Raw genomic sequence first — 13,904 nt, 5'->3', positions numbered from 1 at the left:
TGACGTACCCTCCAAAAAAAAGAGAGAAAAGTCAGGACATCTCTAAAATGAAGGATGATGTAATTCCCAAAAAATCCCAAGAGAGCTCTAATTCTGCCAATAAAAAAAAAGAGGAAAAAAAGATAATCATGAGAAAAGAATCCCAGGATATCAGACTGCCAAATCTGCCAAGAATCCTCTTTAAATTTTGTGAAATTCTATTATCAATATTCTTTTCACCAATTGCTTTCACAATAAGAATTCTTTCTTTTCCGCTCATATCAAGGAAATTGATAGCTTCCTTGAAAGAAAGTCAATTGTAAGAAATTTGAATTTGAATCTTGATTCTACAGAGTTAAGCCCAATCGGAGGTAATACTTCAGGTCGAAAAGAGAGAATTTTTTCAAAACAATGTGCATCACTTTCAACCATTTTGAATCAACAACAATTTTCAATATTTTGACAATATTTTCTAGTTGTCCTAGCATGAAGCGAGAGCTTGAGGTTCATCTTTGGCGCATCCTGACACCATTTGTTATCCCTTTTAGGACTTGATAACAGGAGTTTTCAAGATTCTTTCTCTTCTTTGGTATAATTTAAGCGCTTGGGCTCTCAGATTCGCACACTTTCCTGTGTCCCCACTGTCCCACCATCAGACAGTTCAATTTTGGCTTGAGGTTAAGCCATAAATCATTTTCTTGCAAAAGGTTATCAATTTCAAAAGTTATTTAGTCTCAGCAATGAGACACTCAAAATCAAACCCCTTTTCAAGCTTTAGGGACCCCAATTTCATCCTTTTGCAAAACCCCTATCCAATTCATTGTGCGGAAGTCCGAAGGTTCCATCATGGGTTCTTCTTTCAAGAATCCCATCATTTTCATTCCCGGTCAGGTTAAGGGTTAAACTTGAGCCTCATTCTGATGAGGTATTTCACTTCCGGTCAGGTTAAGGGTTAAACCTGAGCCTCATTCTGATGAGGTATTTCACTTCCGGTCAGGTTAAGGGTTAAACCTGAGCCTCATTTTGATGAGGTATTTCATTTTTCGGTCAGGTTAAGGGTTAAACCTGAGCCTCATTTTGATGAGGTATTTCATTCCCGGTTAGGTTAAGGGTTAAACCTGAGCCTTATTCTGATGAGATATTTCACTCCCGGTCAGGTTAAGGGTTAAACCTGAGCCTCACTTTGATGAGGTATTTCATTTCTCGGTCAGGTTAAGGGTCCAACCTGAGCCTCGTTTCTATACGAGGTATTTCTCGTCCCATCCAGGATAAGGGCAAAACCTGAATCTCACTTCTTTGAAATAAATCTTTCCTCTTCATTCTCCATTTCATATCTACCATTTTCATCAGGGCTAATCTTCATATCCAGTCAGATCCTTCTAACTGGGCATTTTTATAGCCCAAATTTGCTGTGTTTTTCTTTGCCACTAAGCTCGGCCCTAAACCGGCTTAGTAGCAAAGAGGGGCATCTGTAAACACCCTAAATTTTCCTCATCCATTCTCAAACAATCTCCCTCGTGCAGTACCAACCCTGGTAGGTCAGTGTAGGAGTCAAACCCCAAGTTTGTGTCAGAAAATTACCACTTTACCCATTTTCATTAGAAAATTTATCATTTTACTCATAGGTCATCCCGGACCCCCGTCAGTCAGAGTCAACCAAGCATATTGGTAAGTTCAGAACAGTTAGAATATCAGTCATTTCAAGCTCACCTGAGCTTACAGTGAGAAGGCCATTTTCATTTTTGACCATTCCTGCCAAAATGGGATCATTTCTTCAGAAATGAGCTCATTTCTCACTTAAATCCAAGTCAATTGTCTTTGAGTCAGTCATTCTCAGTCAATCCTAGTCCCCTGAGTCTAGCTTGAGCTCATCAAAAGTTCAAGTGCTCCAGTTTTAGTTCAAAACCACTTCTAAGTGTCCAGTAGCTTATTTTAGCCCATTTCAGCTTATCTAGCTGAAATTGAGCTGAGTCCAGTTGATTGAGCTAGTGTTTGAGCTCCGATTTTAGTTCATCTCAGTACTATTGACCTTTGTTTTAGCTCAAACCCAACTCAGATTTGTAATTCACTTCACTCTAGTGACCATTCTATACCATTTCTCTAAAAATGACAGCTTTTCTTGAAAATCTATTCGGGGAGTTCGGTTGAGTCACTGTCCCGTCAGTCCAGTTGAGTTCTAAAACCATAAAAACCTAGCTCAATCCAGTTTATTTCAGTTCAATCCAGCTCACACCCTAATTTTTAGTGTCACTCTAGCCCGATAGAACCCAAAAATCATTCCTTGAATCATTTTGCAAATTTTATCAATTTTAACACTTTTTGAAATAGTATAAGTGTCAATCAGGGTCTAATATCCAAATTTCTTCATTTAGGATTAGCATTTCGCATAGCATTTCATGTCATTTCTCATCATTTCATATCATTTCTCAGCATTTCATAACATTTCATCACATTTCATTTCATTTTCGAAGTCCAGAACTCCAGTTTTATAAATTTCAATCCAGATTGAGTCTTAAAAGTTTTCAGAAATCAATTTCAAACCCTGGGTTTCCAAAATTGACATTTTTACTCCCAAGATTCTAAATTTAGAAATATTTTCCCGAGAAAAATAATTTGAATTTATTTCAAACACAAATTTTCAAATTCTACACTGGATTTGCTTCACAACGTGGTATTTAACTTCAAATTCTAAGTTCATTTCAAAAATTGCCAAAAATAGCTCATTTCGTCAAAAATATTTTTTTGAAAAGACTATTCTACCCCTATGATCCTCAAAATGAATTTCAAAATTAGAAAATGAGCCCACTCTGAGATGGCTTCTCCATTTACATGTTCTTTTTAAAAAAAAAATCTTTTTATGCTATTTGCTTTTCTTTTTCTTTTCTTTTATTATTTTTATTTTTTATTTTTCATGGGACCCACCAAGGTGGTCGACCAAGCCTCCAGCCCCCATTTCTCTTATCTTCCTTTTCTTTCTTCCCTTTCTTTCATTCTCCTTTTTTTCTTTCCTTTCTTTCCTTTCTTCTTTTTTCTTTTCCTTCTTTCTCTCTTTTCTTCCTTTTCTTTCTTTCCTTTCTTCTCTTTTCTTCTTTTCTTTCTTCCTTCCTTCCCTCTCTCCTTGGTCCAGCCCACTCATGTATCACCCTATTTCCCCTTCTCTTCTTCCTCCTTTCTTCCCTCTCTTCCTTCTTTTCTTTCATTTTCTTTCTTTCTTCTTTCTTTCCTTCTTTCTTTCCCTCCTTTCTTTCTTTCCCTTTCTCATTATCGAGACACCTTAAGATCTCCCCTTTCTTACCTATTCCCTATCTATCACACGCCGAGCCCATTCACATACACCTTGGATCCTCCCTTCTCCCCTCTCATTAAACCTACTTCCCATTAAAACTTAGGGAATTGATTTAATTTTCCCTAAGTCATCATCCAATACAACCATACCGTGGAGGAGATATCTATCTCACGCCAGCTCCCTTAGCAACTCCTTCTCAGCCCTCTCTCTTCCCACATAAACTACCCCAACCATCAGCTATTGCACAAACCTCCACTTTGTTGCAGTTACCACCACCAAAGTAGTAGCCTCCTCACAACATCATTTCCACCCTGCAGCAAAACCTTGGCTTCAACCACAACCGTGGCAACAAGATATCACACGACTCCCTCTTTGCATCTAACAACAGCTTCCTCCTGGTAGCTGACCTTGGTGATCAGCATCTCCTCCAGCCATGGCAGCAAGCCATCATTAAACTCCATCAAGCACGTTACACCCCCTCTTCAACAGAAGCTATAGTTCCAACAAGGAAGGAAAACTTCCATCCAGTACAACATCCCTCAAGCAACCTCTTCAAGTCACTCCTTTGCCAAGGTAAAGAAATACTTGCTTCTACAATTTCTCAATGATTTCGTTGAGAATCTAGTTTTGAAACTGGAATTGTATGATTAAAAGGGGCTATTTCATGGTTTTATATTCTTGATTTATCATGGTTAAGGCTACCTAAAGGAAGAGATCCATCTAAATGAATGGATCAGATCTCCCACCAATGGCTAACATTAAATAATATCATACCCCCTAGTTTATTTTCTGTCATATCATCCATTCCATGTGATTTCCATGATTAGATCTTGCATCTAGGTTTATTTCAGCATCTCATAATCACATGATTTACATAATATAGTTTTATTAAGGTTTGCTTATTAGTTTGTAGATTTTGATTTCAAGTGTTAGTCCAGCCATTATTTTATGTTTATTTTCTTGTCAAAAAAATCTTAAGAAATTTATTTGTGAATTTCTTGGTTTGTTATTGATTTTCTGCCTAAGATGTGAATTAATGTAGATCCTTAAACTCTATGAAAAATCAAAACAAGGATTTTTGAAATCCCGACCAGTGAAAACATAGGATTTTGAAATCCCGATTAGTGAAATCACTGGATTTTTGAAATCCCGACCAGTGAAAACACTGGATTTTGAAATCCCGACCAGTGAAAACACTGGATTTTGAAATCCTGACCAGTGAAAACATTGGATTTTTGAAAATCCCGACCAGTGAAAACATTGGATTTTGATTTGTAAAGGTTTTAAAGGTTTGAAATGATTGAAATTGGGAGATTATAACCCGAGGGTTGAGAAAATGATAGATTTGAGAAATTGAAACCCGAAGGTTCGGAAATAATAGAATGGGGAAATTGAAACCCGAAGGTTTGATTGTGAAGTGAATTGATTTGGGAGCTCAACTAGCATGAGCTGGGACTTTTGAAATACATGACCAACGAGAGCTGGGTCTTTTTGGAATACATGACCAGCGAGAGCTGGATCTTTTCAGAATACATGATCAGCAAAATCTGGATCTTTTGGAATACATGACCAACGAGTGTTGGATCTTTTGGAATATATGACCAGTGGGAGTTGGATCTTTTGGAATACATCAAATTTTGGGAAGTTTAAGTCAGAACTTGAATTCTTAGAAGGAAAGACTTTGATTAGAAGACTGAATTTATAAAGTTATCGGTGCGAGGACCAGATTTTCCGAATGAACTCAATATACGATTGAAAAGTTTGAGAAATAACCAGTGCGAGGACTGGGTTTTAAAGATGAGCTCGATTTTCAAAAAGGATTTAGAAATCAAAGATTCTTGGTGAAAATTAATGGACCATCATAGTTTTAACTGTATGTAGTTTGCTTTCAGGATTTATCCTCTTATCTTAAATGGGGAAATAATAAAAAGAATACCTCATTGAAAGGAGGCATCAGGTTTATCCCTTAACCTGAAAGGGTATTAGAAATAAAGATTGATAAGATTTAATAATAGATTTGACAAAAAATTGCTAAAACTTGACAAAATTGTCAATAGTTTGATAAAAATTTGATTAAATTTGAGAAATGAGCAAAAATGAATGAAATTAATAAATATTACAAGATTAATTGAAAATTGGTAGGATTTGAGAAAATGAGTTTTTGTCTAATTCTGCCTGCATATGATGAAGGAAGACAATTATAGATCAAAATAAAATGCCCCAGTATCACGTAGAAGAATGCGATAATTGATAGAAGATCACTATTTTATTGAAAACGACTCTTTGAAGAGTACAAAAGGCTTCAAAATGAACATTTCAGGTATAAAACTTCTTCAGATGCAGAGCAATGACAAGATATGGCATTTCCACCCCATTTGCATTGATCAAACGATATGAATTGCGAGGCAATGCTTCCTTAACCACATAAGAGTCTTCCCAATTGGGTGACCACTTGCCCTGTGGTCGATGCTTGAGATGAGCTGTCGATCTGAGCACCAAATCGTTAACTCGAAATTTTCTCTCAATGACGGACTTGGCATAGTGTTGAGCTACCCTCTGACGATAAGCTTGAGCATGCTCTGCTGCCTTGAGTCTCTTTTCATCCAGTAGATCCAGCTGCACCAATCTTTACTACTGATATTGATCAAGTGGCAATTCTATAAGGGAGGCAAATTTGAGAGCGGGTTTCTGGACATGAAGAGGCAACACTACTTCAGTTCCGTAAACAAGTTCTGAAGGAGTGGCATTGGTCGGAGTCTGAATGGTGGTTTGGTATGCCCAAAGTGCATCATGAATTTTCTCATGCCAATCTCGACCTGTTTTCACAGTCCTTTCCAAAATTCGGATTAGAATTTTACTGGTAGCCTCTGCTTGGCCGTTCCCTTGAGGATAGTAGGGAGCTGAGAAATGATGGCAAATTTTGAATTTATAACAGAAGGTTTTCATTCTCTCATTTTTGAAGTGGCTTCCATTGTCTGAAACAATATCATGTGGTATGCCAAAGCGGCAAAAAATGTTTTTGTGAATGAAAGAAACCACATGGCAGCCTTCTACTATGCGCAGAGTGACGGCTTCAACCCATTTTGTGAAGTACTCTGTGGCAGCCAGAAAATATTTGTGGCCGGTGGAAGCGGAAGGAGTAATCGGGCTTACGACGTCGAACGCCCAAATAAAAAATGGCCAAGGAGAAACAACTGACTGTAGATATGTGGCCGGTGCATGAATGGAAGGTGAGTGCATTTGGCACTTGACGCACTTCTTCACAAATTGATGACAGTCTTGTTGCATGGTATTCCAGTAGTACTCTGCTTGCACGATCTACTTGACGAGAGTTTGATAGCCAACATGGCCACCACAAATCCCTTTATGTGCCTCTTGGACAATTTCCATAGCTTCTTCTTTGTCTAAACATCTGGCATATTCAGAACTGAACCCACGGTGGTAGAGGACATTGGCAAGGATGAAATAATGGGTAGACATACACTGAATTGCACGTTGCTCCCTTTTGGGCATTTCTGGTGGAAATTCACCAGTCTCAATGAAATTTTTGATATTTTGATACCAAGGCTTCTCCTTCTGATTGACCTGGTTTACTTGCATGGTTGAAATGAAAGCAGGTTGCTCAAGTCTGCCAACTTCAAAAGAATGACATGATTCACTGCCTTTGAAGGATAAAATGGAGCCCAGGCTGGCTAAGCCATCGACTATCTGATTGTGCTCTCTTCTGATGTGATTGAGCTGAAATTCTTCGAAGTTGTCCACAAGGGCTAGGACGATCTTCTGATATGGGATCAATTTTGAATCTTTCACCTGCCATTCAGTGTTAACTTGACTGACAACAAGTAATGAGTCGCCAAAGGCATGCACTCTCTTGACATTGAAATTTTGCAGAATTTTGAGGCCTTATATTAGAGCTTCATACTCGACCATGTTATGAGTGCATTGGAAACCAAGCTTGAGAGAATACAGGATCATTTCTTTTTCTGGAGTGATTAACAGAACTCCAATCCCTATGCCAGACATATTTTTAGATCCATCGAAGAATAGGTTCCAAACTGGGGGCTGTTAGACATTACAGATGTGCTTATCAGGAAAATCATCCTCTGCTTTTATTTCTTCTGTCAGAGGAAAATCTGCCAACTAATCTGCGATCGCTTGGCCTTTAATTGACTTTTGAGAAACATACTCTAAGTCATAATGCATTAGGAGGACTTGCCATTTTGCAATCTGTCCAGTGAGAAATGGTTGTTCCAAAATGTATCTGAGAGGATTAAGCTTTGATAGGAATTTGATTTTAGATGCCAACAAGTAATGTCTCAGTTTCTGGCACATCCAGACCAGAGCTAGACAAGTCTTCTCTATCTGAGAATACTTCTTCTCGTAATCAATGAAAGTTTTGCTCACATAGTAGATGGCGTGCTCTATTAGGCTACCCTCTTCATACTGTGCGAGGAATCCACCACAGGCATTCTAATTGACGAAAATGTATAATAAGAGAGGCTTCCCCAACTTTGGTGGCTTCAGAATTGGCGGATTAAAGAGATACTGCTTGATGCGCTCAAACGAGAGTTGGCATTCCGATCCCCATTCAAAATTTACTCATTTTCTTAACAAATGATTGAAAGGTTCACATCTTATAGCCAGATTGGAAATGAATTTGTGAATAGACTGAATACGTCGTTGAAGGCTTCAGAATTCCTTGAGATTAGTTGGAGGTGGCATATCGATGATTGCTTTTGCTTTAGCCGGATCCACCTCTATTTCTTTTTTGTTGATTATGAACTCGAGCAATTTGCCAGACTCTACTCCGAAAACACATTTCTGAGGATTAAGTCTCAACTTATAAAGAATGAGTCTTTCAAAGACTTGACTAAGAGCATCGAGGTAATCCTCTTCTTCTTTAGATTTGACCAGAATGTCATCCACATATGCATCCATATTCTTATGCATCTGATCATGGAAAAAAATGGCCATTGCCCTATGGTAAGTTGCCCCGACATTTTTGAGCCCAAACGACATGACTGTATAGCAGAAGGTTCCCCATGGTGTAGTAAATGAAGTATTTGACTGATCACGAACGGCCAGGTTGATTTGATTGTATCCTGAATATCCATCCATAAAAGAAAACATGGCATGACCCGCTGTGCTATCGATCAAAAGATCAATATTAGAAAGTGGATAATCATATTTCAGGGTAGCCTTATTGAGATCTCTAAAATCAATGCAAATCTGAACCTTTCCGTTCTTTTTAGGAACTGCCACGATATTTTCCAACCAATCTGGGTAATCTATGGCTCGGATGAATCTTGCTTTCAACAAATCTTCAAGTTCTTCCTTAACTTGTTGCTCAACTCGAGGGTCCAATTTCCTCAATTTTTGCTTGATTGGTTTGGACTCTGGTTTCAATTTGAGTCGATGCTCCACCAGCTTGGGTTCGGATCATTCAATTTTCCAATTTCAACCCTCAGGTCATTCAATTCTCTAATTTTTCAAATTTAATTCTCAATTTCAACCCTCGGGTCACGCAATTCTCCAATTTCGACCTTCGGGTCACCCAATTCTCAATTTTGACCTCCGGGTCACACAATTTCGACATTTTGGTCAACCAATTTCCAATTTCGACCGTTAGGTCATCCAATTTCAAACCTTTGGGTTACCAATTCTATCTCAATCATTTTCGACCTGCGGGTCACCTCTGCCAATCTAGGCCGTGTTCAGTCCGCCTATTGGCTCAATATCCAGATTTCAATCATTTTCTCTTGCGAGAGACCCTTTTTAGGAAGAGTTTGAGGGAGCTCATTCTTTTCGCATGCTATCCAATTTGTTCACTTAGCCCTTTTTCAGGGAGAGTTTGAAGGGACTCGTGTCTTTGTGAACCGTTTGCAAAACAATTTCCAATTTCATACAAAGAACCCCTTTTAAAGGGAGAGGCTCGACGGAGACTCGTTTTTCTTGTGACCCTCCAATTTTCCTACTAGGCCATTTTCGTCATGGAGGACCCTCTTTTTAGGGAGAGTGTGATGGACTCGTTCCTTCATGACCCAATTTTCCGACCTCACTACTATCGGCCCCCTTTCTATAAGAGAAGCCTAATATTAAGGAGCTTTTGTGATCATCGCAAAAATTTTTCTCTCTTGTGTAATTATCTCTCTTCCTTCTCTTTCCCTTTTCTAACCTCTATTCTCCTCCTTTTTGAAGGGAGAAAAATAAAAGAAAGAAAAGAAAGAGAGAAGAGAAGAGAAAAGAAAAAGAGAAGAGAAGAGAAACTATTTTGCGCGGTCTCACTTGACCTTGATTTGAAAAATATTTAGAAAATCACTCGCCTCCGTTTTTGAAAATATTGCGGGAAAATGGAGAGACGGGATTCGCTGGTCGGTACAAGGTTCGACCGTTCCTGGCGCCTTTACCAGGGGTAATCGAACCAAGGATCGAATCTATACCTTTTGCTTTGCCTAAATATAATCTAAGAATTTATTCTAACTCTAAATGCACAAAGAATCATGCTTGTGCAATGTTAAGATGTATGCTCTTTTGAAAAGAATGTTTTGGAAATTTCCAAATATTCCGATATGGACTTGGTAAAAGGAGTGAAGAAATGATTTAATCCAACTTAGAACTTGAGATAGATCAGAGAAGTTATAAGTCTTTGAAGTAAATTAGGATTGGAAGAATAATTCCTGATTTTGAGAAAGAATGATTTGAAGTTTTGAAATAAAAGGAAGTGAAATTTCAAAGTCGAAAATAGACATTGAGTTTTGAATTTGAATTTAGGAAGAGAAAATGAATACTTGAAATGGAATTGAATTTTGGGTTTTTGAAGTTTGGAATTCAGAATGGATCTGAGATAATCAAATGGTATTTAAGAATAGAAATGGATTTAGGGAGTTTTGGATGAGATCTGAAAATGGAATTGGATTTGAAATCTAGAATGGAATTGGATCTGAAGATGGATTTAAAATCTGAAATCTGAGATCCGATATAAAATTGGGTTCTGGATCCTAAGATGGATTTGGATCTGAAGCTTGAGATTCAATGTAGAGTTGGACTTTGGATCCTAAGATGGATTTGGATCTTGAAGTCTGAGATCCAATATAGAGTTAGACTCTGGATCCTAAGATGGATTTTGGATCTGAAATCTAAGATCCAAAGTGAAACTGAAGTCTGGATCCTAAAAAGGAATTGGATCTGAAGTCTGAGATCCAAAAGTGGGATTGGACTCTGGATCCTAAAGAGGAATTAGATCTGAAGTTTGAGATCCAATATGAGTGTTGAATCCTGGATCCTAAAGAGGAATTGGATCTGAAGTCTGAGATCCAATATGAGTGTTGAATCCTGGATCCTAAAGAGGAATTGGATCTGAAGTCTAAGATCCAATATGAGTGTTGAATCTTGGATCCTAAAATGGATTTGGAGTTAAATTCAGGAGATGAATCAATAACTTCCAAGTTCAATTTGAACTTGGAAAATAAATTTTAGAAATTGAATCTTGAATATACAGATGAATTTCAAAGTTGAATTGGATTTTAAATTTAAGATAGAATTTGGAATTTGAAATACAAGATGATTCTGAAATTTCAAAGTCAAATGGGACTTTGAAATTGAATTCTTGAATCCTTTTGAGAAATAGAATTGAATTTGAATTTATAAATAGGATTTGATCTGAGAAAGGAAAGAATTGCTTAGATTTTATGACAAAACAATTTAGAAATATGATGCAAATCTATCTTATATGATGAATGAATTTAAAGAATTTGAAATTGGATTTTGAAAAGTTATTCCATTCTTCAAATGAATTAAAACAAGATTGAAGATATAATACATCCTTGGCTATGGTCATTGAATGTATTATATAATAATCTATATTTAAATTCAAGAGAAGAATAAAATACATTTGGTGCTTTTATAGAATTTAAAATGAAATTAACTCTCAATATACCCTGACTATGGCCATTGGTATATATTTTGAGTCAATTTTAAGTTAAATTCTAATAAAAGAAGAAGATATTTAAGGAAAATATGATGAATTTTGAAAATGGATCCGGTGTTATTTCGTAAAAGAAAAAAATCCTAAGTTTTATCCACACCCTGACAATGGCCATTGATGTAAATCATCAACTTAGGATTAATTTACCTCTTACGAAATGGTGCACGTGTCATTCGTGATCCCATTTATGAGATTTTTGAGAAATAAAGGCAAAAAGCATGGAAATAAGCAATTTATGATATCTATAATGCGCATTCTATCTAAAGCTTTGAAATATGAATTCCTCATTTCTACCTAATTTATTATAACTTTGAATTGCAAATATCAGAAATTTCTAGTCCAAGAGAGAAATTCAAACTTTTTATATCCTCCCTAAAAAAAAAAAAAAGAGTTAGCACAGGATATTGAATTTTTAACACACAGATGTTATGTTTAAAAATTTGACATATTTCTATGTAGGCAATGCACATATGTGAAAGAAATACATATATATATATATATATATATAGAGAGAGAGAGAGAGAGAGAGAGAGAGAGAGACGTATATATATATCCAAGCATGATATTTATATATATATATATATGCTCACATCCAATATGTGTGACATAAATGAATGATACCCACTATGCTGAATGTGAAGGGACTGTGTGTAAAATACAATGTAAGCCATACACAAGGATTTTGAAAATACATCAAAGCAACATTAGTTAATGTAAAAGACAACTAACCATCATGGATCAAAGCAACATCAATGTAGGGAATTGAAATTACAGTGGGTGCTATGTGTAATGCTATGTGCAAGCAGTGGTGACAGTAGGGAATGAAGGATGTTAATAGGTTATACAACCAATATTAACAATGAGGTGGAGGTAGCTGCAGTAGCTGATGTGGTTACACAGCAAATGGCTGAAACATTGCTGCAAGGATGATGACAGAGGTTGTGTACGAGTGACAATGTGTAATGAAGCAATATTGTGCAGTAATGATGATGGTAAAAAAAAAATTATCAATATATAACATACAAGTGAAATAAAAATGCACAGATGCAGTATTTATGCACATTACAACAGATCCGCAGTGTTGTGGCAGTGTAGATGATGTGGAAATGTTGGAAACTAAACATGACAATTTACAGTGATTGGATGAATTATAGTAATTGGATGACTTACATTGATTTCTAATCAGACTTTACTTCTGATTTCATGGTAAACTGGTTTCAATAACTTGAAGATATCTTCACAAAATATCAACCGATCAATCTCAACAACAACATAGCTGATAAAACTCCAACACATTGAATGATAGGTGACTGTATTGTGTTGTATATGGTCACAAAAATATTTTCAACAGCAAAACACAGACAGAACTAGAAAATCAAACAAAGCATGCATGCAACTAACTAGACAGGAATGACATTGCCTACACAAAATCAAACGATTTCAATGTCGAAGACTGGAAAGATACTTATCTGGAGTCCAGAAATGTCCATTATGAGGTAGGAGAATCTGTTGGTTAACTAGATTTAGGGGAGGGCACCTTTTTCTCCTTTTTGACAAATTCAAGAAATTCAGCAACTTGGCGAGCATATCTTTGCTTCAATATCTTTGCTGAAATCAACATTGGGTTCATAATCTAGAACCAAAGTCGGCACCTTTTGAATGCTAGCAGGCATATGGCTTCCTTCCAAATAAGATACATGATCTCTCATATCAGGATGCAGGGAGTTATCCATATGGAGTGGCAATTAACTAATTGATAACACCCCATGATTCCCACTCTGAAAAGGGAACAAACAGCTTTCGTGCTTTTCATGCAAGTCATGCAGATAGTCCAGTGATACGCCACCTTCTTCTGTTCTTTTCTTCAGCATCATTCGCTTATGGCAAGTGGCAGGACTAGCTCTCAGATATATAAAACCATCAGGGGTAAGTCCAGGAAGACAAGAAACAATAGGATCAAACCATGAATCATAGATGCTAATCTCCATCTCATTCATCCAATTTGCTTTAGGCACAGCACAAACGAAAACCATTTGATAACTTTGGGGTTCTGCATAGAAGGCATCCAGAATATTAAAGTGATCGGGTCCAGCATCCTGCCACTTTGAAATAGGCTCTGGAACTACTTCCACAAGATCACGCAATTCAAGTGTTTCATTGGCTATTCTTTGAAGGAATGTAGTCTTCCCAACACTTATGTTTTCCTTAACACAGAATGTTAACCTCTTATTCTGTGCAGATTTTTCATTGGAGTTTGAATTTGTCTCTTTTCACTCCTCATCAACACTCCCTTTTATAAAGGAAGTTATGCTTTCAGCGTGGTTTCTGTGAATGCAGAGTCATTGCTGACCCTCTCAAACACGGGAAGCCTCCCAGCAGGGCTCAAAAAAATGGTAGCGTGCCAATGGGGCATGACTTCCATGACTGGGCCACAGTCCATATTGCCTCTTCTTTGTTGGCAATTTTACTTTTGCTCTTTTGTCGATGCCTTTTCAGTAGTTTCAGCTTCTTCACTGCTTCATTGAGAGATGCCTTTTATTCAGAGTATGACTTCTTACCAACAGTGTCAATTTCATAAGTTTGCTTTGTTGTCTCAGTTCAAAGTAGACATGTAACAAGTTTTTCAATCTGTCTCGCAAAACAGCAACATACACG

General features: G+C 37.1%; 1 pseudogene; it reads right to left on the bottom strand.

Annotated features, from left to right (window-relative positions):
* Nucleotides 1–12,689: 12,689 nt before the first annotated feature.
* Nucleotides 12,690–13,579, bottom strand: LOC149813235 (uncharacterized; annotated as a pseudogene).
* Nucleotides 13,580–13,904: the final 325 nt, after the last annotated feature.

The sequence above is a fragment of the Nuphar pumila genome, chromosome 16 (genome assembly GCF_984573655.1).
Source record: "Nuphar pumila chromosome 16, dmNupPumi1.hap1.1, whole genome shotgun sequence".
Classification (NCBI taxonomy): Eukaryota; Viridiplantae; Streptophyta; class Magnoliopsida; order Nymphaeales; family Nymphaeaceae; genus Nuphar; species Nuphar pumila.
Note: the sequence above shows the minus strand (reverse complement) of the source record. Positions and strands in the feature narration are given on the sequence as shown.